The 25,010-nt window shown below is 40.4% G+C and overlaps 1 protein-coding gene across 19 annotated transcripts in view; it reads left to right on the plus strand.

The window, feature by feature from the left end:
- The first annotated feature begins 10,065 nt into the window (after window positions 1–10,065).
- Window positions 10,066–25,010, plus strand: part of PHF21A (PHD finger protein 21A) — a 194,409-nt gene continuing 179,464 nt past the window's right edge. For 6 of the 19 annotated variants that reach the window (XM_089914883.1, XM_089914882.1, XM_089914890.1 and 3 more), the window contains exon 1: window positions 10,067–10,593. The gene's annotated coding sequence lies outside the window, so the exon portion shown is untranslated. The other 13 variants (XM_022592150.3, XM_089914885.1, XM_022592155.3 and 10 more) reach the window with 8 other exon arrangements.

The raw sequence follows: 25,010 nt of genomic DNA on the forward strand, positions 1-25,010 counted from the left end.
ATTGACTTAGGTCCCCATAACAGATGAACATAAAATCTCCACATTAATGTTGTCATACTCTCAGTTGGTTTTGCTCTGTGATCTTTTTGGTTTTGCCTAGGCTGCTGAGGCGAGGATGCTCCAGGATGAAATGAGCTGTCTTTAGGCAAAGTTAGTCACAAAGCTTAGGTTCGAGCATTTCAGCGTGGAATGAGTCTGTTCCCATCAGCGCACTGATGTTTATCATAGGAAATGTAGTCTTCATCCAGATTGGAATTGGAATGAGTTTTTCTTTTCTGTTAGATGAACAGCAACAACACAATGTACTTGGAAAAACAAGTTTGTGCTTATGCTAATTGAGGAAGTAGTATTAAAGTGTTTGTGGCTCTGAGACTCATAACCCCTGTACCTTCGTGGAGTCAAAAGTCCCCAAGTGGCTATTGGAAAATGCTTCTTGTTTTTTAATTCTCACTCTCAATGAGTTAGGAGCACATATTGCTGTTTCTGGTCCCTACTTCTCTGTGTTATCTCCCTATCCACCAGTGAAATTCTTAGCCCAAAGTTGCTAACCCACTACTACCTCTAGTTTCATTCACCCACCCAGATGCTGGGATGGTAGAAGTAGTGTTATTTTAAATTAAAATTAAAATTTAATGAATTCCTCTGTCTTTCATTTACAGCACTAGTTTTCAGTAAACTCAGTCTTTTGCAATTTCTATCTCATCAGTTCTCTGCAGGCAAAGAGAGGAACATGAGCAGTATGGCGTGCCCATTTTACAGATGGGAACAACAGAGGACTGTACCCCAAAGCTGGGAACAACCTCTCTCCCATCTCATCAACATCATAGTGTGGAAGAGATTTGGCTTATTCATGCAACAAAGTGTAAAACACAAATGTTCAACCTCTGTTTAGCCCTGGGGGAGTAATAAAGCTTTCATCAATAGACATCTATAGACATAATGCTTTGAGTCCAAAGTTTTTGAGTTCTGCGAGCCTTAAAAACATTTATTATTTGAATAGTTTTCTTAGCATTGCCACCCATGGGGAAATACTATCCCATTTTAGGGATGAAACTAAAAGGAAAGTACATTGGCTGGATGTAAAAGGAGAGAATAAAGTCTAGGTCTTCTGCTTTTCCACTCCCACCACTTTGGGGTATGGTTCTCTGTGTGTCTAGCTCGGATGCACACAGATGTTGAGTTTAACACTAATGGGTATCAGGTTCATCCAGAGATCATGACCTCAGTATATAAATTATTCAGCAATTAGGTTGATGTGACTATTTATAGGTCATAAATCAGTTATAAACTCAGAAATATGAGAACAGGTCCCTAAATAGGCAATTGTTACCTATCAAGGGCTTAATTTAAATATGCAAGGTTGAAGCCAAGCAAATTACATATCTGATACCCTATGTGTTGGGCTTTGGGAGAAGTGGTTAGGATGGGTGCATTAATTATAACAAGGGATGAGGGGTAAGTCCTGCTATGACAAAATGGATTTCTATCTTGAGCAAGCTCCAACTAGTTGGTAATGGCTGATGCACTGTGTTGAGAAGGATTCTGAGGCCAAGTTCAGACCTCTGGTAACCCACAGGCCACAGATTTGCCATCCCTGACTTGGGTATTTCATACTCTTTATCCATCAGTGACAGATGTTTCCTCAAAATGAGCACACTGGGTCACATTTATTCACCAAAATTGTCCTGCTGAATCTTATACTCTGATGCATCTCCTACAACCAATCAAGGAAAAAGAAACCAAATTGCCTCCTTTCAAAGACCCTTAGAGAGATGATAAGCCATTTGCAAGATTGAGATAATGAAGAAGAAATAAGGACACTCTAAGGTCCAGCTGTGACAAATCAGGCTGCTGGCTGGATTTGGGGTAACTCCTTGTTGCCGTCATTCAGAGGGGCAGATTTCTCTGCCATGTCTGGGTTCTGAGACTCAGACTGCCTCCTCTCTTTTCTTCTTTAGTAGTATATCTTTCTCTATTCAGGATCCAAGTCGATTCAAGTGCATCCTTCCATCGTATTTCAGTGTGAAGGAATGCCAGGCCAGATACATTTGAGGTCATTCCTAAACTCTAAGTTGCTCCAGTCTCCTAGCCGTGGATAAAGCCCTAAATGAGTCCCCTTCCTTCAGTGGACAGGGCTTTCAAGGATCTGACCCCTGGGATTATGATTCCTGTGGCTGCTTCTTCTCTCGTTCCTCTCTATAGGCCCACATCAAACAAACAATCACTCCTAGACCTTACTCTGGTTTCTGAAAAATCAGGTCATGTCCTGTTTGGATGCCAGGCACACCCCTGTGGCTTTCTGTTCAGAACCGCACTATCTTTACAGCTCCTTGGTTCAGCACCCTGCCTGCCAACTCCAGGTACTCTGCTTTGTCTCAGGCTTAATTCTGCAGGCTTTCCCACAGACCAACCCTCCCTGCTGGTCCTGGGGCTCAGTGATAGCACCCCTTAGCTATTTTGATCCAACTCCCCTTCTGTGCAAAATTTCCCTTTTTTTCTAAAAGAATTCTTGAGATCTCTGTAACTTCTTTCCTATTGTCCCAAGGGGCATCACCCTAAATAGATAATAATTTACATTTATTGAGAGTTTATGTGCCGGAACTCATCCAAACTTTTACCAGCGTTATTTCATTTAATCCTAATAACAATTCTATTCTTATCCCCATTTAACAGATGAGAAGACTGAGGAACTTGAAGTTAATTGTCCAGAATCATATAGCAAGTGGTAAATGGTGATATGGCTTTGGCCATCTGATCCAACTGATCATTTTGCAAAACTGCCACATGATAATTCAAAATCACATTTGGACAGCAAAGGCAGTTGCTATCTCCTCTGGGAAATCTCCACTGCTTTCTTCCAAATTCATGATAACCTTTTTCTTTACACCCCTGATGATAAAACACATGTTTATGACAGAATTCTCAGACCTTTAAAAACACTCAATGATTACATAGGTGTGTGCATTTTGTGAAAATTCCTGATGTGATTTGTACGCTTCTCTGTATGAATGTTATACTTTAATTAAACAGTTTACATGAAAGATACCCTCAGATACCTCCCTGCACCCCCATTTTAGGACTGCAACGCAATTTGCCAATGCTTTTGGGGAAGGTGAATTTTGCAGCAGCACGCAGTCAGATTTCAATATTCAGGATGAACGTACATTGTGCTAGCTGGGCATGCTCTGCCTGACCCCATGTGTTTTATGTGATACAGAGGTTGTAGAAAACTTACTAGAACATTATTTCAATAAGGGGAGGAGAACCTTATGTCATTGCAACAAACTTGTGCCCTAACTGATTTAACTTGGAAGATGAAAGGTGGCACACTACAATTTAATGCTGCTTTCACTTGTTTGGAATTTGGGTTGTAACATATTTATAACAGGGTTTCACTTGTATAGCTGTATTAATTAGTTCTTCAGATTTCCAGGTTTCAGTGTTCACAGAAAAGAAATAACAATAAAATGATATGTATTTGTGCAATGTGATGCAGTTTACCAAAGACCAATAATAATATTTATCCAGCACATGTAACTTATTTAACCTCTGTGACAACTCTATGAAGTCATGTGATTATTTCTATATTTTGCACACAAGGAAACTGTGGCTTCCAATACTGCATCATCTACCCAAGGTCAACCCAGGACTGTATGATTTCAATGTTCCTCATTCCTCAAGAATAAGCCCTGCTACTTCTCATGAACAGCTTGGACCTTCACAACAACCCAGTGGATTAAGTATTATTGTTTTACCCATTTTGGACAAGGAAATAGGCCCAGAGAGATAAAGTGATTAGCTAGACATTTGCAGAGCCCAGACCCAAGCTCAGGTTTTCACACTCCAAATCTGGGAATGCCTTCCACTAGATAACATCCTTGCTCAAGGCCCACAATACAATTTATTTATGTTGATAATAGATAAACTAAAGGCACAAATAACAAGATGATAAAGTTCTTTCCACATCCCCAGTCTTGGAGGATCTCCCTGTGATACTTTTAGCAGCTCAGCAGCTTTAGGGCAGACATTTCTACAGCTCTAATTGAAACCATTTTAGTTTTTACCAACAGATCCGGCCTAGGCCCCCTGATCCACCTCCGTTACTTTTTGGAAAAGGAATTGGGATCTGCAGAGTCACACATGTGGAGGGCAGAGTCACACATATGCAAATACACACCTACATCTATCCGTTTATCTGTCTATCTGTTTAGTGGTGATCAACCCTGACCACCTGAAATCCCCCAGCCCCTACCTTCCCATCCCCCACCTGGTGCAATTTTACCCTCCTCCCTACCCCATACACACCTAAGGGACTTGTGGCAATGTCTGGAGATATTTTTGGTTGTCACAACCGTGAGGGGAGGGTGCTACTGGCATCTAGTGGGTAGAGACCAGGGACACTGCTAAATATCCTACAAAGCCCCCACGACAAAAACTTATCTGGCCCCAGATATCAATAGCGCGACGTTGAAGAGCCCTGGTCTAGTCAGTGCTACTAAACACATACACCTGAAGTCGCTTAGGATTAAATTGACCTTGGTGATTATGACAAAGTAGGGAAATTGAAAAGTACTCTCGAGGGACTTCCCTGGTGGTCCGGTGGTTAAGAATCCGCCTTCCAATGCAGGGGACGTGGGTTTGATCCCTGGTTGGTGAACTAAGGTCCCACATGCCGCGGGGCAGCTAAGCCCGTGAGCCGCAATTAGGGAGCCTGCGTGCCGCAACTACAGAGCCCACACGCTCTGGAGCTGGTGTGCAGCCACTGCTGGGCCCACGCACCATAATGAGAGAGAAGCCCTCGCGCTGAAACGAGAAGCCTGAGTGCCACAAATAAGACCCAACGCAGCCCAAAATAAAATAAATAAATAAAAAAGAATACTCTCGAGAGGGTTGACTGCTTATCCACCAGTATTTATTTAGTTACCAGTTATATCTGACCCATTTCCAATGATGATTTCAGCTTACCACAAAAGCACACACAAGACAGTTAAAGAGATTTTTAAAAGATCAGAAACCATTGAGACAGAGGGGAGAAAGAACATACATTCAACTTCTGCTAGTCACTGGGGATTTTCTGTCATAATTCTTTAAAAATCACACTGATATGTCTCCTCTCCTTATTTAAGTATTTTGTTGGTACAAGCCAGGTTTTCATTTATTCCAGCCCAGTAAGAATTGGAAAAAGAACTCCAGTAGTTACCTCCCTGCCTCAGTGAAGAGGCAGGACCCTCAGGTTTTCAGACAGTGTTCAAATCTTCTTTAGAGTGACCTTTTAAGAGACAATGGGGCTAGTTTTCAGCCTGGAGTAGAAAAAAGGACAGTGTGAAGGACAGGTGGCGGGTGGGGGGGACTGGATGAGAAAGCTGTTCCAGTAGTTGTTTGGGGGGCCGGGTCATTATGTTGTTTGAAATACTGTCAAATTCCAGAATATCAGAGACAATCATATGCAAATACAGGTACCAAAACCTTAATATCTAGGGTATGGCATGTACTATGTTACTACAAAACTATAAAATAAGAAAATGCAGAAGAAACTTCTTTATTCTCTAATATATAATGCTTCCCTATGATACTACAATATATAATGCCTCTGTTATATTTCTCCTATATTTACAGTATCTCTGCATTAGACTGATAGTCCTTATAGGGAGATAGCTGTTTTGTTATTTTGAATGACATTTTACATTCTCTAATAGAATCCCTATATTAATTGAATATTTTCTGTCCAACAAAAGTTATTTAGATTCCTACCTCCTAACCTACACACACACACAGTAAATGTAAAAAATAGAAACCATAAAAATACAAGAAGAAAATTGTAGGTATTTTTCTAATCTTGGACTTTGTTTTTTTTTTTTTTTTTTTGCGGTACACGGGCCTCTCACTGTTGTGGCCTCTCCCGTTGCGGAGCACAGGCTCCGGACGCACAGGCTCAGTGGCCATGGCTCACGGGCCCAGCCGCTCCGCGGCATGTGGGATCTTTCCGGACCAGGGCACGAATCCGTGTCCGCTGCATCAACAGGCGGACTCTCAACCACTGCGCCACCAGGGAAGCCCTAATCTTGGACTTTGGATGACCTCTTGAAGCATGGGACAGAAGGGAGGAATATATAGGAAAACACTGACAGGTTTGACTGCTTATATAAAAATTAAAAACTGTACTCCAATATTTAATAAAATTTGAGATTTACAACTTTGCTCAACAAGGTTTTGATGACTACTAAATGGTTTCTGGAGGGTAACTAGGTGGTCGGAGAACAAACTCTAAGTCATTGTGCACTTGCTATTATTATTACGTCATTCACGTCTGAAAGTTGAACAGTTTACTTCAAAGGAGATTCTGATGGTGAACTTTGAATTCTCAGCTTATTTCTGGGATCTTCACTAACTTATACTGTTATCTTTTTTCTTTAGCATTTATGCCAGTTAGCCTTTTCAAAAATCCTACAGAGTATTATATGTATTTTATGTATGAGAAACACCAGGGTTCAGGAGGCCTAAATGTTTGTCTAAGGCCACACAGCTAGTAAGTGTCTAGTGAGTGCCCCACGTCAGGCACACTATGAGCTTGAGAAAGACCCACAGAAATATATCACAACCTTAAGTCACCCCGAGACTCCTTGGACGCCATATGCCACATCTGCACTGACCAGGTATTGGGACTTGACGTGTTCACCTTCTCTAGTTACATTAACTCAGAAAATGAATTTGAAGGCACAGGAAAAGATATGTTATGTGGTTCCGTGTGCCAGACACTGTGCTAAGTACCTTCCGTGAATTATTTCATTCAATTTTCTCAACAGCCCTACAAAGTAGGTATTAATAGCTACATTTTACAAGATAGGAAAACTAAGGCTCTGAAAGGTTAAGTAATTTGCCTAAAGTGCCTTAGCTGAGAAGGAGTGATACTTCTTGGGTGTTGGAATCCACGGCTACTTGGTTCCACTGCTCTTCACCATCTTAGAGTGAGGAAGGGTATGTAAATGCAAACGTGGTCCAACAATGAACCACAAGCTAGAGAATTCTTTTTCATAGAGTTTGATAGTTATATGAGTATTAGACAATTATTTGGTTATACTATTTTAATTACGTGTAAATATCTAAAACATGAGTTTGCATGACACTGATTTCTGACTGCTATTCAAACATCTTAGTAACCAAGCACCTTCTCGTACAAGAAGTTCAGGGGCTTTCATCGTCAAAAGTTGGGTTGATAAACGACAGCCCATGGGCCCAATCCTGCCTACCCCCTGGTTTTTTGAGGCCCACGAGCTAAGAATGTTTTAACATTTCTTTTAATGGGTGAAAAAAGAGGAATATTTTCTGACACATGAAAAGTACATAGAATTCAAATGTCAGGGCCCATAAATAAAGGCTTTATTAGAACACAGCCAGGCTCATCTGTTTATATATTTTCTATGGCTGCTTCTGTGTTACTACCGCATAGAGTTGAGAAGTTGTGAGAGAGACTGTATGGTCTGCAAAGTCTAGATATTTCCTATCCACGTTTCTACAGAAAAAAGTTTGCTGACTCCTGTTCTATAGCATTTACATATTCAGACACAATTTGAGTTTCTGAATTTTTTCTATGAAATTTTGAAACATTTTAAAGTTATTTTTTTCTTTTCTTTTTTTTTTTTCCCCAGCAAGAACACTAAAGTAGTCTTGCTCTGAAAAAATTTTGACAACCTGGGCTGATTTGAAATGACACCATTAGATTATGGTCCAGTGCCTAGTGGGTCCTGCTTGAAAGGCCTCCGCCTTCACTCATCTTTTAGATACACTAGAGTTATCTCTAGATTGTAAAGCTGCGTCTTACTACCTGAGCAGTCCTTCCTTTATTCATACTGTGTTATGGGTTTAGTTTCACAACATTATGAGTTCATCCATCCAGGCTTCTTCTTCTTCTTTTTTTTTTTTCAACCAGGCTTCTTGAATCATTTATAGGGATTTTCATTTTCGATCTCAAACTCTTACACACTTTCTCTGCTGTGAAATTTTTTTAAATGTAAAGCTCAGGGTACTAAATGGCCTACACATATAAAATAAAGCCCGTACTTTTATTTAGTTTTTAGCTTTAAGAAATCAAAATTTTAAAACATTGCTTTCTCTTGAGAAACGAAACTTAATTTTGCAGGTGGCAGAAGTAAGAAGATGCCTGCATGTCCAAGGATCTCAAAGCACCTCTGGTGGAAATACATAACAAGGTAAAGAACGTCTATTTATTTTTAAATCTGTTTATTTCTTGGAGGAATTAGTATTTAATGGAAAAGATGTGACTAGTAACAAATAGAGCCCAAGGCTATTTCTGGTTCTGTCATTGACTCACTTTGACTTTGGGCAGATCATCTCACCACTGTTGCTCTTTATCTGCAAAAACTGGACTTCATGTCTATGGGAGTTGCATGGCTAATCGATGCCTGGAAAATGCGTAGTGGCAGATGCTACAAAAGTGCTGAGCCTTAAAAACAAAACCACCCCCACCCCCCATTTGTATTCAGTTGAGGTTCGGGCTTATTGTTATTTAACATTCGGAGGCCAACAGTACGTTAAGTCCAGCGTGCTACACAGAACAGATAATATCACTGTCCAGCAGGGATTTTTTTTTTAATCTAAGATTTTGGACTTTTTTTTTCTTTATTGTGGTTGGGGGTTGTTTTAGAATCTAGTAGTATTTCCATACAAAAACATTCAGCTCTAAGTTGAAAACTATCGATTTGAAAATCTAAATAACCCCCCTGCAGGGGGAAAAATAAATAAATAAATAAAAAGCCCTCCCCGCCCCGCCAAGAAATCTCTCAAAACAAGAATTCTTCTGATGTTTTTTTCCTCCCTGCAGTTCTCCATGTTACAGTCCTTGGAGGTAGAATAGGCATAAAATACTTTCACTAATAAAATATGACAAACCGCCGGATTATACGTGGCTGATTCCCAGCGACTGCCCTGCTACACAAAGCAGAAAAGTAAATGCCATCATCCCCCTTAGAACAAAAGAACTTAGGAATAAAAAACATGGAGAGGGGGGAGAAAGCAGCAATAAATAAAGGTGAGCGAAGGATCCCGTCCCCCGCCCCTCCCCGAAGCGAGTGTGGGACTAAGTACGGCTAATAAAGTGGTTCAAGGGTAGTTATTTGGAAAGGGGGCGGGGTGGCGAGGGGAGGGAGCGGGCGAGCGGCGGCCGGGGATTGCATGTTGCATTCGACTTGAGGTTGCATCTTTCTCCTGTTGCCTGGACCACGCTCTCCCATTGCAGTGCTTCCCCATCGCTTCTCTCCGTCCCTGCCCTCGCGGCTTTATTTCCCCCCTTCCAACTGCTGTTGCACTGGAGGGAGTTGGGGCCGCTCCGGAGCCCCTGTGCAGCTCCTGCGACGGGAGGGGGAGTTGGGCTCGGGCCGCTGAGTTGGGGGGGCCGCAGCGGGCTCCGGCCTCGCCTCGGCTGCAGCTACACGGGTGCCGAGCTGCAGCGCTGCACGGGGCCCATCATTGCGGCGGCCCCGGAGTTTGGCCGCCGCCGCTCCTTGTTCAGCCCCATCACCGCCGCCGCCGCTGCACTGGAGTTTGGCTGCTGCTGCCCTACTTCACTCTAGTTTAGTTTCACTCACTTTACATCCGGGTTTTTTCCCTAGGCAATGGGGACCGCAGCACACCCCGTTCCTTAGGCAAAGTGAAATAAATTCGCCGCACCGACACGTCAAGTAGTCCGCCCGCCCGAGCGCCGCCGCGGGCCCCCACCGCCCCTCCCGCCGCCGCCCCGTCGCCCCTGGGGGGGACCGCGCGCCCCGTGAAGCCATGGGAGGAGGCGCGGGGGCCTGGGCCGGCCGCCGTACAACTCCGCCCGGCGGCCCCCTCCCTCCCCGCCGTTCCCCTCTACCCCGGCGCCTCCTCTCCCCCCGCCCTCGTCCCCGCTTTCCCAGCCCCAGTCCCTCTCGCCCGGCTCTCGGGAGCGGCGGGGGCGCGCACGGCGGCGGCGGGCCGGCGGGGCCGCGCGGCGGGCTCCCGCGCGGGCGAGTGTGTCTGGGCCTGGGCGGAGGGATCCCCGGGCTGAGGCGGCGGAGGTGCTGCGGCCCGGGGCCGGGTGGTGAATGGGCTGGTGGTGCTCGCTGCTGCTGCTGAGAGGAGGAGGAGGAGGATGAAGAGTTGGGCTTGTTTGTCTCCCACAGTTTCTCTCCTGCTGCTCTGATTTTCCCCCCACATTCCGGCCCGGGGCCTGTGTGTCTCTCCTGGAGGAGGAGGAGGATCCAGTTCCTCCCCCCACCCCCTCCTCCCCACCCCCCCCTTGCCTGGGGAAGAGGAGGAAAGAAACAGCCCAGAGAGAGAGGGAGAGAGAGAGAGAGTGAGTGAGAGAGAGAGGGGGAGAAGAGGAGAGGAGGAGGAGGAGGAGGAGGAGGGAGAAGGGAACAACCTACCATCTTAACACACTAATATCTAAAAAGTGCGAGAGGCCCAGAGCAGCAGCAGAAGCAGCAGCAGCAGCTCCAGCTTCTTCCCTCCCTCCCCATGAAGAAGAGTTCCCTCCTCCTCCTCCTCCTGCTTCTCCTGCTCAGAGTTCCTGCCTCCAGCTGCCAGGGGGGACAGCCAGCCAGCAGCAGGAGGGTGCAGTATCCCAGCTTTTCCATTCTCTCTTCTCCTCACTCTCTTTTTTTTTCTGGAGTAGCTCTATTTCCCCTCCCTCCCCCCTTCCCCTTCCCCCTCCCCCCTCCCTCCTCTCTCTCTCTCTCTCTCTCTCTCTCTCTCTCTCTCTCTCTCTCTTTCTGTCTCTCTCTCTCTCTGTCTCTCTCTCTCTGTCTTGTCTCTGGTGTTTGTCTCTGGGAGGTACAGGGTCTGCTTGCTTGGAGTTTGTTTTGGGGGGAGGGAGGGGGAGGGGAGGGGTGTGTGGGAGGGAGGAGGGAAAGGGGGGTGTTCTCGGCAGGACCCCCTCAGTCAACTTGAGATTTGAGCAATAACTTCCCCTTCGGGGCGCCCCCCTGCGTGCCCTTCCTATTCCTCCCCCCATAAAAAAAAGACAATGGAAAAACCTTGTCTCCCCCTTTCTCCCCTCTGCCCTCCACCCCTCCCCAGGATAAATTGGAAGTAAGTTTATGAGCAGCTTCGGGAGCCTGGGCGCTGAGTGCTGGGCCGGAGCGGGTGACAGAGGCGGCGCACCGGGGGTGGCGGGGAGGGGGCGTCACATTGTCCCGGCGGGGGGCCGGGGAGGGGGCCGCCGGCGTGGGCGGGGGGCGCGGAGCCTCGTCCGCCCCCTTGGGCTCTCCCTCCGCCCAGGGGTGGTCGCCGGGGCTCTTTCACTACCCCCTCCCCCCAGGATGATGTCGGGGGGAAGTTTTTATTATGGTTATTTATTTAATTTTTTTTTTTTTTGAAAACCATCTTGTTTGGTGACTGAGGGATCTGGTTTAAAAAAAAAAAAAGCTGCGGCTGCTGCCGCTGCCGGGCCCGAGTGTGTGTGTGTGTGTGTGTGTGTGTGTATGTATGTGTGTGTTGGTGCATTTGTCTTGGGTGGCCGGAGCAGCGTTGGGGAAATTCCGCTTATTCTTCTTCTTCTGCAACTTGTTATTCCGGAGAGTGTGCCAGCACCCCTCACCCCGGGGCCGGTCCTCCCGCACTCGCCCCCGCATCCCGCGGCCGCGGGGCGCCCCCGGGACCCTGCGCTGGCCGGGGCCGCCAGGCCGCTCCAAGAGGGGCCGCAGCCGCCCCTCCCCCGCCCGCGCCCCCGCCGGGGGGAGGGGCGCGCGGAGTGGGACTCTTTCCGTTTGGTCCAGCCCCGTCGTGCACGCAGTTCCCAACACTTCTCGTCATCCTCTCTTTGGTCTCTTTATTCTGCTGAGCGGTGCTGTTAGGATTTCTTTTTTTCCCCTGACCACGTTCGCGATGGTGGGTAGCAGCAAGGTGGCCCTGGCAGGGGAGGGGTTGATGTCGAGATTGGGCACCGGGGGAAGAATGTCTCCTTTCAACTTTGTGACTTGCACCCCCGCAGAAGGCCACACGCCGGTTGTGGGGTGCAGATGTGCTGAGAGTGATTTCTAAGTAGTTGAGTTGTTGAGATGAGGGGTACGGCTGCTAATGGTAGGCAGTTTTGTTTTTATTGGTGAATCTGGTGTCATCATATTCCGGTCATATGTTGAAATATTCTTTGTTTAGGTCTTGAAGTAGAGGATCTTACTTTTCACGTCCACATTGTGTTGTTTTTAAATGATGTCTCTGCAAGTATGGCTTTCTAGAATTTCAAATGTGAGTTAAGGTCCGGGCGTATGCGGGCCTCAGCACTGGCCTTGACAGTGAACTTTGTGACTGTGTTTTGGATTGCAAAGATTTGCCCCATAACTGGGGTGCGAGCTGTGCATTTTTGTTAATAGTAGGTGTCAGGAATGTAGATGCTTGAGGTGAGGACGTTAGAGAAGGAAGAACATTTATATATTAATAATTGATAGCTGAATATTAGAAACAGATTAATTTGGGCTGACGAAATTTTTTTTTTAAAGCAGTTATGCACTCTAGGAAACCTTTTCATAGGCACACTTTTTAGGGGTTCTTTAGGGCACAGAGCTTGAATATCTCCTTTTAGAGAGGTTACTCACCAACATCTGTAGCTTCATTGAGGGCCTGATAAGGGGACTGAAACTGGGGCTATGACATCTGAGTGTACTTTTCAGTGTTTATGTTGTTTGTTTACATCTGATGTTCACTCAAGTTTGGGCAGTGGAAATAAATAGGTCAGATTTTCTTTTCGTTTTTGAAGACTAGCTCTCTCCCCCTCCCCCTCCCCTTTTTTTTAAGTTTCACAATTTACTTGGTTTCACAGCGTTGTAGGAAACTGTTACTACATTTTTACTGGAAATACTATTATTCATTTTGATTTTGGTAAGTTCTTTTCTATTCTTTTTTCTGTCTCTGTATATGGAATCTACATCGTGAGCTCAAAACTGGCTTATTAAGGGCCATTTAAAATGTCTGAAGAATGCACTTTAAAATCTCAGGACACATCTTTTGATGGCAAAGAGGAAATTTTTGTGTGCAGTTATGCTCATGTTTATGAAAAAAATTTCTGCACTTAAAACTTCTGTAGATATACAACTGTCCTTAAATGAAGAGCATAGTAGTAGTGCAGAAAATTCGCAAAACACAAACTTTTGGCTAACATGTTAAAAATATTCCAGGTGTTTTTCTTTATGTCATACTTTTGCTTGTCTTAACATAATAGTATTTGCAATATGACTGGCATTGCTTGGATGGTCTTAATAGTCTTTTCCTTGAGTGCTTCTGAAGGCTTTTTAACATAGTTTTTAGCTAATTTTGGAAGCTTTATTTAAACATGTTGCACTTTGAACTCTGGCGGGTCTTTATGGAACTGGAAAAGTAATAAATTAAGACTCCTGCCTATGCCAGATTTTACTTTTAAGAGGTATAAGTGATGGATGGGGCCCTATTTCTTTTAGCTGTGAAGGGTCCATCCTTTTTCCCATTCAGTCATCTGGAAAGAGCTGCGTCAGAAATACTCTTCTTCTGCTTACATGAAGAACTCTAAATGCTATCCAGCAGGAGGTGCTGCAGCAAGATAAAGGAAATCTATGAATTTTGAGGGTCTTGCTACTTATTACAGCTCTACTTAGCATCAACTAAGCAACAGGATTAACACCTTAAAGTTCCAGAAAGATTTTGAGTAAGTCCATTGAAAAGTTCCATTTGCCATTTGAAACAAATTTTTGACTGCTTTTTACCTGCTTACAATATTACACAAAGTAGATTGCTTATTGTGGATAGCTTAAGGATGCTGCCCTGAGGTACAGAGTGCTGTTAGAATTATTTTAGTTTGAAGAGGGGTTATTCTCATATTGGTGAGTGGGGTGCTGAACACATTTTTAAAAATTATGTGCAATGGATGGCTATAAACAAAAGTAGTTGGTATGACTTGGGACTTTAGGCTTTATGGTCATCCCTATAATGTTAATACAAGTGGGATATAGAGTACTTGAACTATTGGAAAGGGAGATATTGTATGGAAAAATTTTTAGACTTTTTGTGTTTTTTTCCTCCAATCTATGGACAGTGATCCTAATAGATAAATTCTTAGGCACTCAGCGTTATAAATACGTATGGTTGATGTATTTGAGTTGGCCTCCAAAGACTGAGATTCTTGAGCTAGAAGTAAAGTTCTGTCTGTGGGTATGGGTCATTGCTGATATGTCCCTTAGTAACACTTAACAATAACTGCATAAAGATGAAAGTATTTTTGTAGCATTTATAGCACATGTCCTTTGAAAGTCTGTTAGTGTTAGGTGAATTGATTTATCACTGGAAATATCATGCTACTGTGGCGGCTTGTAAAGTTTTATGTCAAAGTTTAAAAACTTGGGAATGTGTAGAAAATTTGATGAATCTGCCTTGAATTTTGTTTGTTTTTTAGGAATAATACTGTACTTTTTTCTCAATAAGATCAAATGAGATAATACATGTGAAAGTGCTTTGTAAATTGTCAGAAACCATGCAGATGTTAAGTTGTTGAGATAGGTGGCTAATTAATACATGGACAGAAGCTTCTGTCTTTAAAATACTAACTTTCTCCATATCATTTGGGAAATGAGTGCATTAAAAGTGCACCCAGAACACTTTATGAATTTTTTTTTTAAATACCGCTGTGGTTACCAAAAAGCTCTTTGTTACAGTTTTGAAGCTTTGTTTAAAAAATGCTGCCTAGGCAGTTTCTCTTAATTCAAAAATAAGATCATTTTTCCTTTTGTAGATCCTGTGAAATGTGTATTCCCTGTTAAAGTTTTTGTTCATTTCACCATTGATGTGATAGTAGTTGATTTTAGTGATTATTTAAGTTCCCGGATTCTTCTATAGACTCTTATTAACACACAGAGTAACAGATGTCACAGTTAATATTTTGATTGTTTTGACTGATCCTGCTAACATTCTGAAAAATTCTTACTAACTAAACCTTTCAAACTTGTTTCAAAGTGAAAAAGACATATTTGTATGCATTAGTATTAGGTACGTGTGTGTATCATTTTTGTTTTTCTAATTTAGAGGGATGCGTGAGGAAATGACTACTCAAATCTAGAGGAGTGCACTGAAATATTTTTTTGTGTAAAAATAACCCAGAAGTTTAAAACTCAGAACTTTGAGTTCTGGCCTTCTTAATAGACTCTGCTCACCTATTTGGACTAAGGTAAAATGACATATAGATAATTGGGAGTTCCTATGTTTACGAGCGTATCAAAAGATAGAGTACCCTAAATTTTAGAATTGACTGCTTTTTATGAAATAACCTCAATTAGAAATGAAATGTAGAAACTTGCTTCGGTGAAGGGTGAGAAAAACATTTAACTGTTTAGATAAAAATGAAACCTCTCAGGGTAATATTAACGTTTTTATCCTCCAGACAGTGAATACTAAAGCTTTTATTGAGGAAATACTGACATTAAGGTTATATTAATGTGCTTTTAAATTTTGTATCCTTAGTATTTTATGCCAAAGTCTTTTGTATTTAATTAGTATTGAAAGGGAGAAAAGGAAGGGATTAAAGTTTTAGGTCTCTGACCTTTGACAGAATTCCTTTATATCTATATTCAGAGCTGATTTCTTGTTTGAATTTTCGTATTAATTTGTCATGGGAAATATTAATGATTTATGTTGACTTCTCAGAACTTTTGTACATGGGCTTTTTTTGTGGGCCCTAAGTATTCTTTAGGAGCATAGCAGTGTGTTTTGATCACTTTAAGTTTACCAGGTGTGTATTTTTGCTGCTTTGTGGTGTTTTGTTTTGTTTTTAAAGAGGTAATATATTAACACTGCATTAAAAGTATTGTAGATAATTATTTCTTACATAGCATATGTTTCCTTCTTTGTATATTTGTGTGTATATGTGGCCACACTGTTTTGTAGGCTTTCATATCATCGTATTTGTGTACTGAATTTCTGAACAGTTATCTTTTGTGAGAATGCTGAAATAGACCTTTAAGAATAACTTTTATATTGCTTGTCTACCAATTGAGTCTTAAACTGGGATGGTGGTGAACTCTTCCCTTTTAGAGATAATATTATGTGAGTTTCAGTCATCCTTTGGGCTTTTCTAAGGCAACTTTCTTACACTGGACACTTGTTTGGCAGTTTGAATGCCTCTCTGCTTCTCTCCCTCCAATACACTGCAAACTGTACACCCCCCACCCCCTTGCTAAATACAAAATAGTGAGCGGGTCTCGGCTGAAGGAAACTATTCTTTCCTATATTTTGGAATCATCTGTGGAAATGTTTTTCTGCTTTTTAAAGTAGACAAAAAAGTGAACCGGTAATTTGGAAATAGGAAAGGGATGGGGCCTAACAGGTTGATGATCTAGGCTTTATTTTGGCTCTGTTTGTGGGCCTAGGGGAGAAAAGTAACTTAAACACAGAAGCCAGAAAGATGGGTTTTGTTTTATTGTTTTGGCTGCATTGAGAATACAAACTGTCAGTACTTGAGGAGAAGGAGCAGCAGAAAGGAATTGATTTTTTTCTGCTGCAGATCCAAGTATTGTTAACCATGTGCATCTCTAAAGCAGCATACTTAGGTATTAAACAGTAGTTGATTCTTTTATTCAGTTAACAGTCAGAACCCTAAACTTTTGTTTTTTTAGATTTTAAATAAGTACCCAAAACTTCAGAGTTAATGACAATAATTTCCTGATAAAAGTGGGTGATAGTAACCATGGCAACTGCTATCTCTGGCCTTATGGACAGTATGTTGTATTGATGAAGCTTCAGATCCTATAGTAGCCTGTCACTTTTATGGTGAAATGTAGTAGCTTGTGTTGCAGGTGATTTTTAGCTGGATTATGTTAAATTTGTGTGCCAGCTTACCTTTCCTTGTTAGGAATTTCTTGGACTGTATTCCACAGCATGTTTGTGAAGGTGCTGTTGCCTGAAAATAACCCACCACCTGTGTTAGGCCTCCTGATGCAGATTGCACTTAGTTCTTTCCCAGCCTCCTCCTTCAGTCTTGTAGAATATAGGGGTGTGTGTAGAAACTATATACATAAATTACAGCTCAAAGTTGTCTACTTGGGTTTGGACATGTTATTGATTGCTTAAAAAAAAATTTTTTTTTTTTTTTTTTGAAGACGTCAGTGGATGAGAGAAATGGAATTTTTTTCCCCTGAGTGTTCTTTTCACACGTGTGTGTGAAATGAAGGGTGAGGAGTGGAGGGGGTAAATATTGAGTAAGGACTTGACAAAAGAGGAACTTAAGTATTATTCGTTTTTCTCTTGTGTGTGTGTGTGATGGTGGTATGTGTATAGCTATAAGAATACATTTCCTAATGGGCAGTATTAAAGTACGGGAAATGTTTTCTTATGAGAATTTCCTTCAAGAAAAATTATTCATCAAAACATAACTTGAAAGAGTGTTACGAGAAAAGCTGGTAAAACAAAACTTTTTTGGGGGGTGGGGAATAGAAAGCTTTGAAACTGATCAGACTTTAAAAAATTGTTTTAAAAATTGTGTCTTTAAATATAATTTAAAAATTGTAACACATCTTTTTGCTTTTTAAGGATTTCTTTTATATGCTTATCCTGTATAAGGTTTTTCTAATGTGAAAATGTTGATCTAAATGTTAATTGATACTTTTTCCAGTATATGCTAAAGAATCTGTGCTAGGGCAGAGAACCACCAAATTTTATCTGGATTTGACTAGGCCCTGATAGTAAGATCTAGTCAGATTGTGCTAGATAGTTCAGTTTCTTGAAACTTACTGTGATAGGGGGAAGTGGTTTACTTACTACAAGTCCCAAGATGCTTTGCGGTTTTTGCCTAACTCCAGAATAGAGCATTGCATGCTGGGACCTGTAGTTGATTTAAACAGTACAGGGAACCCTTCTCTCCTGTCTACTCCATTTTATACACAGCTTCCCAAGCCTCTAAGAACTTTCTGCTAAGTAAAGTTTGATTGCTAATATCAAGGTTATTACGCTGCTGATATTCTAAAGTGAGTCTTCAGAAACACCCTAGTGTATTAGTTTACCTTAGATGAGTTTGCTGTTTTTTTAAGTCAGTTACTGTAAGATTTACATGTAAAATAGAGTACGTGTGTATATAGAGTCAAAACCTGACTTCGCAATTGTAAATTTTTTTTGTCTGTGACGCTATAGGTCCCTATAATTACAGCATTAACTGATTGCTAGTGTGGGCATTAGAATTAGAAGACTGTTATTGTGGGGCCGGATATGTATGCTGTTCTCTTTTCTTTGAATGGGGACAATTATTCAGTAAAGTTGGACGGAAGGGTATTTTTGGTGCCAGTATTTAAGCTCAGAGTTTTTTATTCTTCTGTAATGATTGTCAACATCTTGAATCTCAGTATTCTTTAAATGGAAGACAGACTCCTGAAAATACATGTGATTTTAGTGTAAATTTAATACTCAAAGGTATAGGCTGGAAGGTGGAGAAAAAGGGAAGGTTTCTTTAATAATTTGTTTATATTTTCATTTGTAAACTTAAAATTTCTGTCCTTTTGAGGGTCTAATACTTTCACTTTATTAACGACTGTCAGTGCTGTGGGGATTAAACGTTAAACCCGTGAACGTGATTAGCACAGTTCCTGGCCCGTAATGAAGGCTCAGTAAATGTTTACAGACTTGGCAATAGTAATAGTAGTAGTGGTTATTGTTGTTTTAAAAAAAATATTATGCTTTACATTTTTAACTCTCTTTTTACATTATGACTTGATCAGAAACCCAGGATGTTCTAACAAGGCCTTGAGATTTTTGGCCTATGGTAATGATGTGGCAATTCCCTAGAATTTTTTGCTGTACTTAAAATGTCTTTGCACCTCAGTTTCTCCCTCAGTGATAGATGCTTGAGGTCAGACAGCCAGCCAGTAGCAGAATCTTCACCAGGATTCAGCTCTGCCTATTCAGTACTCTTTGCCACTGTGCCATGGTCTTTGGTTGACTTTGGAGAGTTCAAAAGATAATGAAAATTTCTTGGTTAATAATGTTTGCATTGTTAGAACATCCAAACTAGTTGATTAATGAAAATAAGATGCTGCAAAAATGTTCCTCGTGTCACAGTGTATGTAACCTTGGAAAAATTCTGTTGTGTTTAGAAGCATGAACCAGTCTGTCACCACAGTTCACAGTGTTATAGGATTGATGTATTGGAGGCCAGTGAGCAGCAGCCCCAGAAAGAAAATGTAGTTTCAGGTCCGTGGGTTGTACTTAAAATGTTAGGTTCAAAGAAATCGTAAGTCTTTATATTATTTTTCTCTTTTAGGACACTAACTTCTTTTAGGCTCTTGAGATTGTTCAAGGATATTTTTATCTGCATGGCTTTTAGCTTTTTTGAGAAGGGAAAGGGACACCTGGGAATACTGAAAAATGTAAGCATAAGTTGTGGTTTGTGTGCCTTAGTTTGAGTGTATGTAGAATCAGGGAAGTGTCTTTCTTATCTGCTTCGCCAGTTTCTATTCTAACAGAGTTCCTCAAACGTTATTACTGAGGGCTGCTGTGTTTATTTAAGAAAACTCTGCCTTTAGTAGTAATTATTTAAGTACTTGTTTATACAACAACCCATTCCACTATAATAATACTAACCTTTTTTCCCTCACAAACGTGAACTGAAACTTGTTAATGTCTGCATACTAGACATGAGATAGATTCTTTAGCTGTGTCATAAATTTATGGTATCTGGTCTGATATTCTTCCACATTATGAATGGTTTTATTTACTTCATGTTAACTCGTCTTTTCAAGATGTAATATTAAAATGAAATTAATCAGTGGTTACAAAGATGTTAAATTCAAAGGGCTAAATGTAAGGGAGAAAATGGTCTCTGGTATTAATTGGCCAGTACAGGAAGTTTGGATGAATTCTGTTCTACATTTTATAGTGTGCACACTTGTGTGATTCCTGAAATACTATAGTTAGATATAAGGAGAGGAAACAAGGAGAGTAAAACTGGGCAGCCATGCGTAATTATCCGTAGAGTTCTCTGACACACCTAAATTATTGAGCACAGTTTTCTGTCTTTTTTTAAATGAAATGTCTGAGACCAATGTAAATGAAATGGTTGTGATGGTGTCAGAGGACCTGGCTTTAAGATCAGTCCTGTCACTAGCTATGCATTTGAGAAATTCATCCTAGCTGGGCTTTAGTTTTCCCAGTACTGTAGTAAAATGGGGATAATGGTAAAAGCCTGCTTCACTATGTTGCTAAAAGGATTAGATGAGATAATACTCATGAATGTACTTTATAGACTAAAGAAGTATCAATATATATAAATTGAGTTTTTAATCACTAATAGATGGCTGGATTTTAAGATATTTCTCTATATTGTGTTAACAATGTTAATATTTTAAAAAATTTAAATATATGAGTTAGAATCATAATTGGTGATCTAGATCCCCCCACCCTCCCACCATGGCCAACAGACAAGTTCTTAACATGTATTTACAGTGTAGTTCTTGACAACGTGCGCTGATGCCTTTGTGTGTATATATCATATATATAAAAATATCACAAATGTACTGGTGTGTTACAGTAATGAAAAGTTTCGATTATGGGTTTTTATATTGAAAAATATTTTTATGTGTTAATATACAAACACACAAATATACATATCTGTTCTTAGAGAAATGGCATAGGTATAAGACTTTAAATATTTGGCAAGTTTTGAACAGTTTTTGTATTTTAAAGTTATCTATTATATTATTAATAATAATTAACATTTGCTGAGTGTTTATTATGTTTAGTACTAAGCCTTTTTACATAAAGGATCTCATTTAATTTTAATCCTCACAGCAATATTCTGAGGATTTACTGTTATTATTCTACTCCCATTTGACAGATGAGGAAATGAAGGCTTCCCTGGAATAACATAGGTAGCAAATCATACAGTCTTACCTCAAGCCCAGGTTTGATTCCAGAGCTCCTTCTCTTAAGTGTCTATAATGCTGTACTAAACTGTGCAATTCCCATAGAAACCTAGCAAGTGAATTACTAAAGAAGTTTTTCAATCTACTGAAATGGCCACAGCTATGACATATCATTTTAAGAATGTTTCATCTGATTTTGGTTGGGTTAGGTTGAATGTTTTGGAAGTAGTAAGCACTGGAATGGATTGGAAATGAAGGCATTTGGGATAGTGTATGTCCTGTCCATCATTGTATGCCCATTGCCAAGCACAGCGCCTACTGTGGAGTGGGGTCTAATACCTATTTCTTAAAGGTTGGAATTTGGGCACGGGAGCACGATAGGTTATTTTATAAATTTTTTTAGTAGGTGCAGATAGATTACATTGGCTATTTCAATTAGTTGTTATTTAACTATCAACATTTTAGAGTGTTTGATGGTAAGTGTCCTTTCTTTGGATATTTAATGTTATTTTAATACTTGAAAAATATTAAAAGGCAGAGCATCGGAGTTATAAAAGTAATACTTGCAATATAGATATGTGTAAAGTAGAAGACTAAAGTTATCCCATTCTCACCTACTTAAAGATTTTCCTGTGCATTTAACTATGTATAATGTATATGAATTTTCAAAATAAGTAGAATCATACCATAAAACTCGCTTGAAGTTTACTTTTTTCAGGTGGCTATTTTAAAAACTTGCTTGTTTTTGAACATAAGGCTCAGGTGGGAAATGGGAGTGAGGTTGGAAGGAGAGAGGTGGGTAAGATTTGTACATTAAGATTATAAACCTAGTGCCCTAGACTGATTATTACCTATGGGGCAAAAAGCATTTTAAGTTCTTTTTACTTGCACCTAATGCCTTAGAAATGGCCATTGTTATTTTAAAAATTTTAAAGTCTTAACTGATGTAAAATGACAACATTGTTTTTTGTGCTGCACGAGTAATTTAGAAAGTATCATTTCAGAATTAAATTCTGCTAGTTTATTCTGGTAGTTATTTATAAAGAGATCAGTTGTGGTTTCAGATAACTTTTTTTTAAACTGGTAGTCTCTCTTCCTGGTTGTTAGGCGGGATTCATTCAACATTTTCAGAGTAAAGTAGAGTTTTAAAACCAAGAAAATGCTTGTGCTGTTTTAATTAATAACGGCTCAGACCAGTACTGTTTAATGGGCATCCAGATATCCTGCCCAGGAATTAGTTCTTCGTATGAGTAGTGTTGGTGGAACTCACCTTCATCCCTATCCCTACTTACTCAGCCACCTTCAAATGCTATACTGGTAACCCAGCATTTTTTAAAGCAGTAAAAAAAGGAAGAAAAAAAGGTAAATTATTGGAAGTGCTGATAATTTATTGAGTGCCAATAATTCATTTTTCTGGTGTTACATATATTAAAAAAAGCATACTCAAGACATTATAATCTGCATTAAATATCTTTTGATTCTGGCTTTGAGAGTTTTGACTTGTTGATAAGGTTGTTATTCATAATTCACCTTTGTAATTTTTAAATTAAAACATTTTATTTCATAGGTAATAAGTTTTTCATTATAGAAGTTTAAAAAAATTCTAATTCTAGAATGCACTCCTATCTAAGGTGATTTATACTTCTTTAGACCCGTATTTAGTGAAGTGCTAAAGCATGGCCTTAAAATTCTAAGAATTGGATCTGGTAGGGTGTAGCAGTTAACTAGTTTTAACAAGCCATGTTAAGGTTATTTCTTTCTTTCTTTCTCTTTCTTTCTTTCTTTCTTTCTTTCTTTCTTTCTTTCTTTCTTTCTTTTTTGGTTATTTCTTGTTGGTAGCATTCATGTGTGCTTTTCATTTTGTGTGGCTCAGACCATGCCCTAGACAGTATTTTATTATTTCTCATGATAATTTTATAAGTGTACAAAGGGCTCAGTTCATGTCATGGACGGTAAAACTGAGAACGGTAAAACTGAGGTAGAGACAAGAATTTGAGTAAGTTAATAGCAGAGCCTGATTTTCCGACCTTCATATTCTGGTTTTGGTCTTCTTAACCTGTAGTATCCAAACTTTTAAATATTATGGCCCCCAGTAAATGTATACTTAGATATAATTTACTGAACCTAGTATTTTGTGTATGTTATAAAACATACAGGAAATTAGAAATTTTTAAAAGGATGAGATTTAAAAATATAATTTGTGTTTCTTCCCACGGTCCTCTTCTTTCCCCCGGGTGGGCACACCCACTTGGAGACTAGCAGTGGAGATAGACTATTCTTCTGCAGAAGAGGTAGCCATGGGGACACCTGGAGGACCGTTGGTATAAGGTGTGGGGCTTTTAAGTTGGAGCGATCTTTTACAGCTTTTTAATTTTAAAGAAACAGCCTTTCTTTCTGTGAAGGCTGAATGGTCGAGAGTAAAGGCCTTGAGAGAGGTTAGCTTAAAAGACAAAAATATAGGCCTTATTTGTTTTCTTCAGAGTTGTCCAAAGGGAAAAGGCTGGCCTACCCTGAGCTCCTGCTCCCACTGTGGAGATGGCAGTGGCTTTTTCTGTTGTTGTCAGGCAGTTTATAGAACGCAGGATAGCTTGGTAAGCGTCTTCTCTGTGCCTGATATGACGTAACATTGTGGAGTATGCAGCATGCATGTTAAGTACAAGTGGTTGTATTTGGCTTGTTGCTGCAGCATTTTTGAGGCTATCTGAAAAAGCAATTATCACTCGATAGAGTTGGATATGTGCAAATTATTGAAATCATCATTTCATGAAGACCAAACTTTGTAACTTGAATTATCCTGTTTAGTATTTGTTTACTCCCCCTCCCACCCCCCAGAGCAGAATTCTTTTTCTGAAAGGAACAGATGCCGTTAGCTTATCAGGACCTGATACTAAAAAGCCCACAAAAATCTTTGTGCTGCTTATTTTCTTTATTTAATCTATATGCAAAGCATATTGTAATTTTTGCTGTTAGAGGGTTTTAAGGTGATGGTTCCTCCCCACCCTTTTTGTGCTCAGGAGAGATAGATCAGGAATGCCAAATTGACAACTTGGTATAAAGAAATAATGACCACTGAAATAAAACAGGAGTTCAAATAAAAAGCAAACCAGATACAAATGTAGAATGAAAATATCTTTTAGTAAAATGTTAGCATGCTGTACTTGGAACAGATGCCACATTAATTCAAAAGAGAGCCCAGAAAATGTGGCAACTTTACGATGTCAATGGAGGGAGCTGCAGTAGTTCCTGTTTCTCATTGTGTCAGGTTCTTAGTACCTCCAGGTCCAGTCCTGTTTTTCTATTTATTTTCTGTACATGTTACATGTTAATATACAAATATTAAATCCATGCTTAATATTTTTATTTGTTATTATTAAATACATTGTCATATTAATAGATATTAGTATAAAAGCCCAATAACTTGTAATCCAACAGTAATGATTCTTGTTTTAAATATGCATATCAACATTTGTAGAATCTGAGGCAAAAATGGGCTTTTCTACGCACCCTTCAAGGCACATTTATGATAATAAGGTAGTCTAAGAATTGAGACTTTCAAAGAGGCTTACTGCTTTTTGAATGTGGAATTTGGACAAGTTACAAAATTATGAGAATTTTGCATTTTTTTCTCATTTGAATTTGTAGTTATCATTGGACATTTGTTATGATTTTTAAGTAGCTTAGATTCATTCATTCCTTTTGCTGTGTTTTTTATGGTGTTTGGGAAGAGGAAGAAAGGGTGATGGAAGGGTACTATGCACACTTGGGTACTTCCAGAGTGACATTCATTTTATAGAAGATTGCACAGGGACATGTCTGAATTGCCTGTAACTTGCAGTGCATGGTTAGTGTGTCTGGGTGTGGAGGGAGATGGGCTGGGGGCTCTTAACCTGATTTACAGTGTGCCACTTCCTGAGCAGTGCAGTGATCTAATCACTAGGGGCATATCTTCTGTGCCTGTAAAGAAGTCTGGTGCGCATGCTTAGAAAAGCACTACTAGTTTTCTCTCAGTCAAAGCATGAAGGCTTACAATTTACTCATTTTGTGAAAAGGTTAAAAGTTTTGTTTTCATGCCATTCAAGACGAGGGAAGTTTTTAGCATGGCAGTAGAGCACAGTGGTTAAGAGTATGGGCCAGTTAAGAGTAAGAGTATGCATAGGCTCAAATCCT

Source organism: Delphinapterus leucas, chromosome 7 (genome assembly GCF_059928025.1).
Source record: "Delphinapterus leucas isolate spDelLeu-1000000601 "Yukka" chromosome 7, BTC_Dleu_Yukka2, whole genome shotgun sequence".
Taxonomy (NCBI): domain Eukaryota; kingdom Metazoa; phylum Chordata; class Mammalia; order Artiodactyla; family Monodontidae; genus Delphinapterus; species Delphinapterus leucas.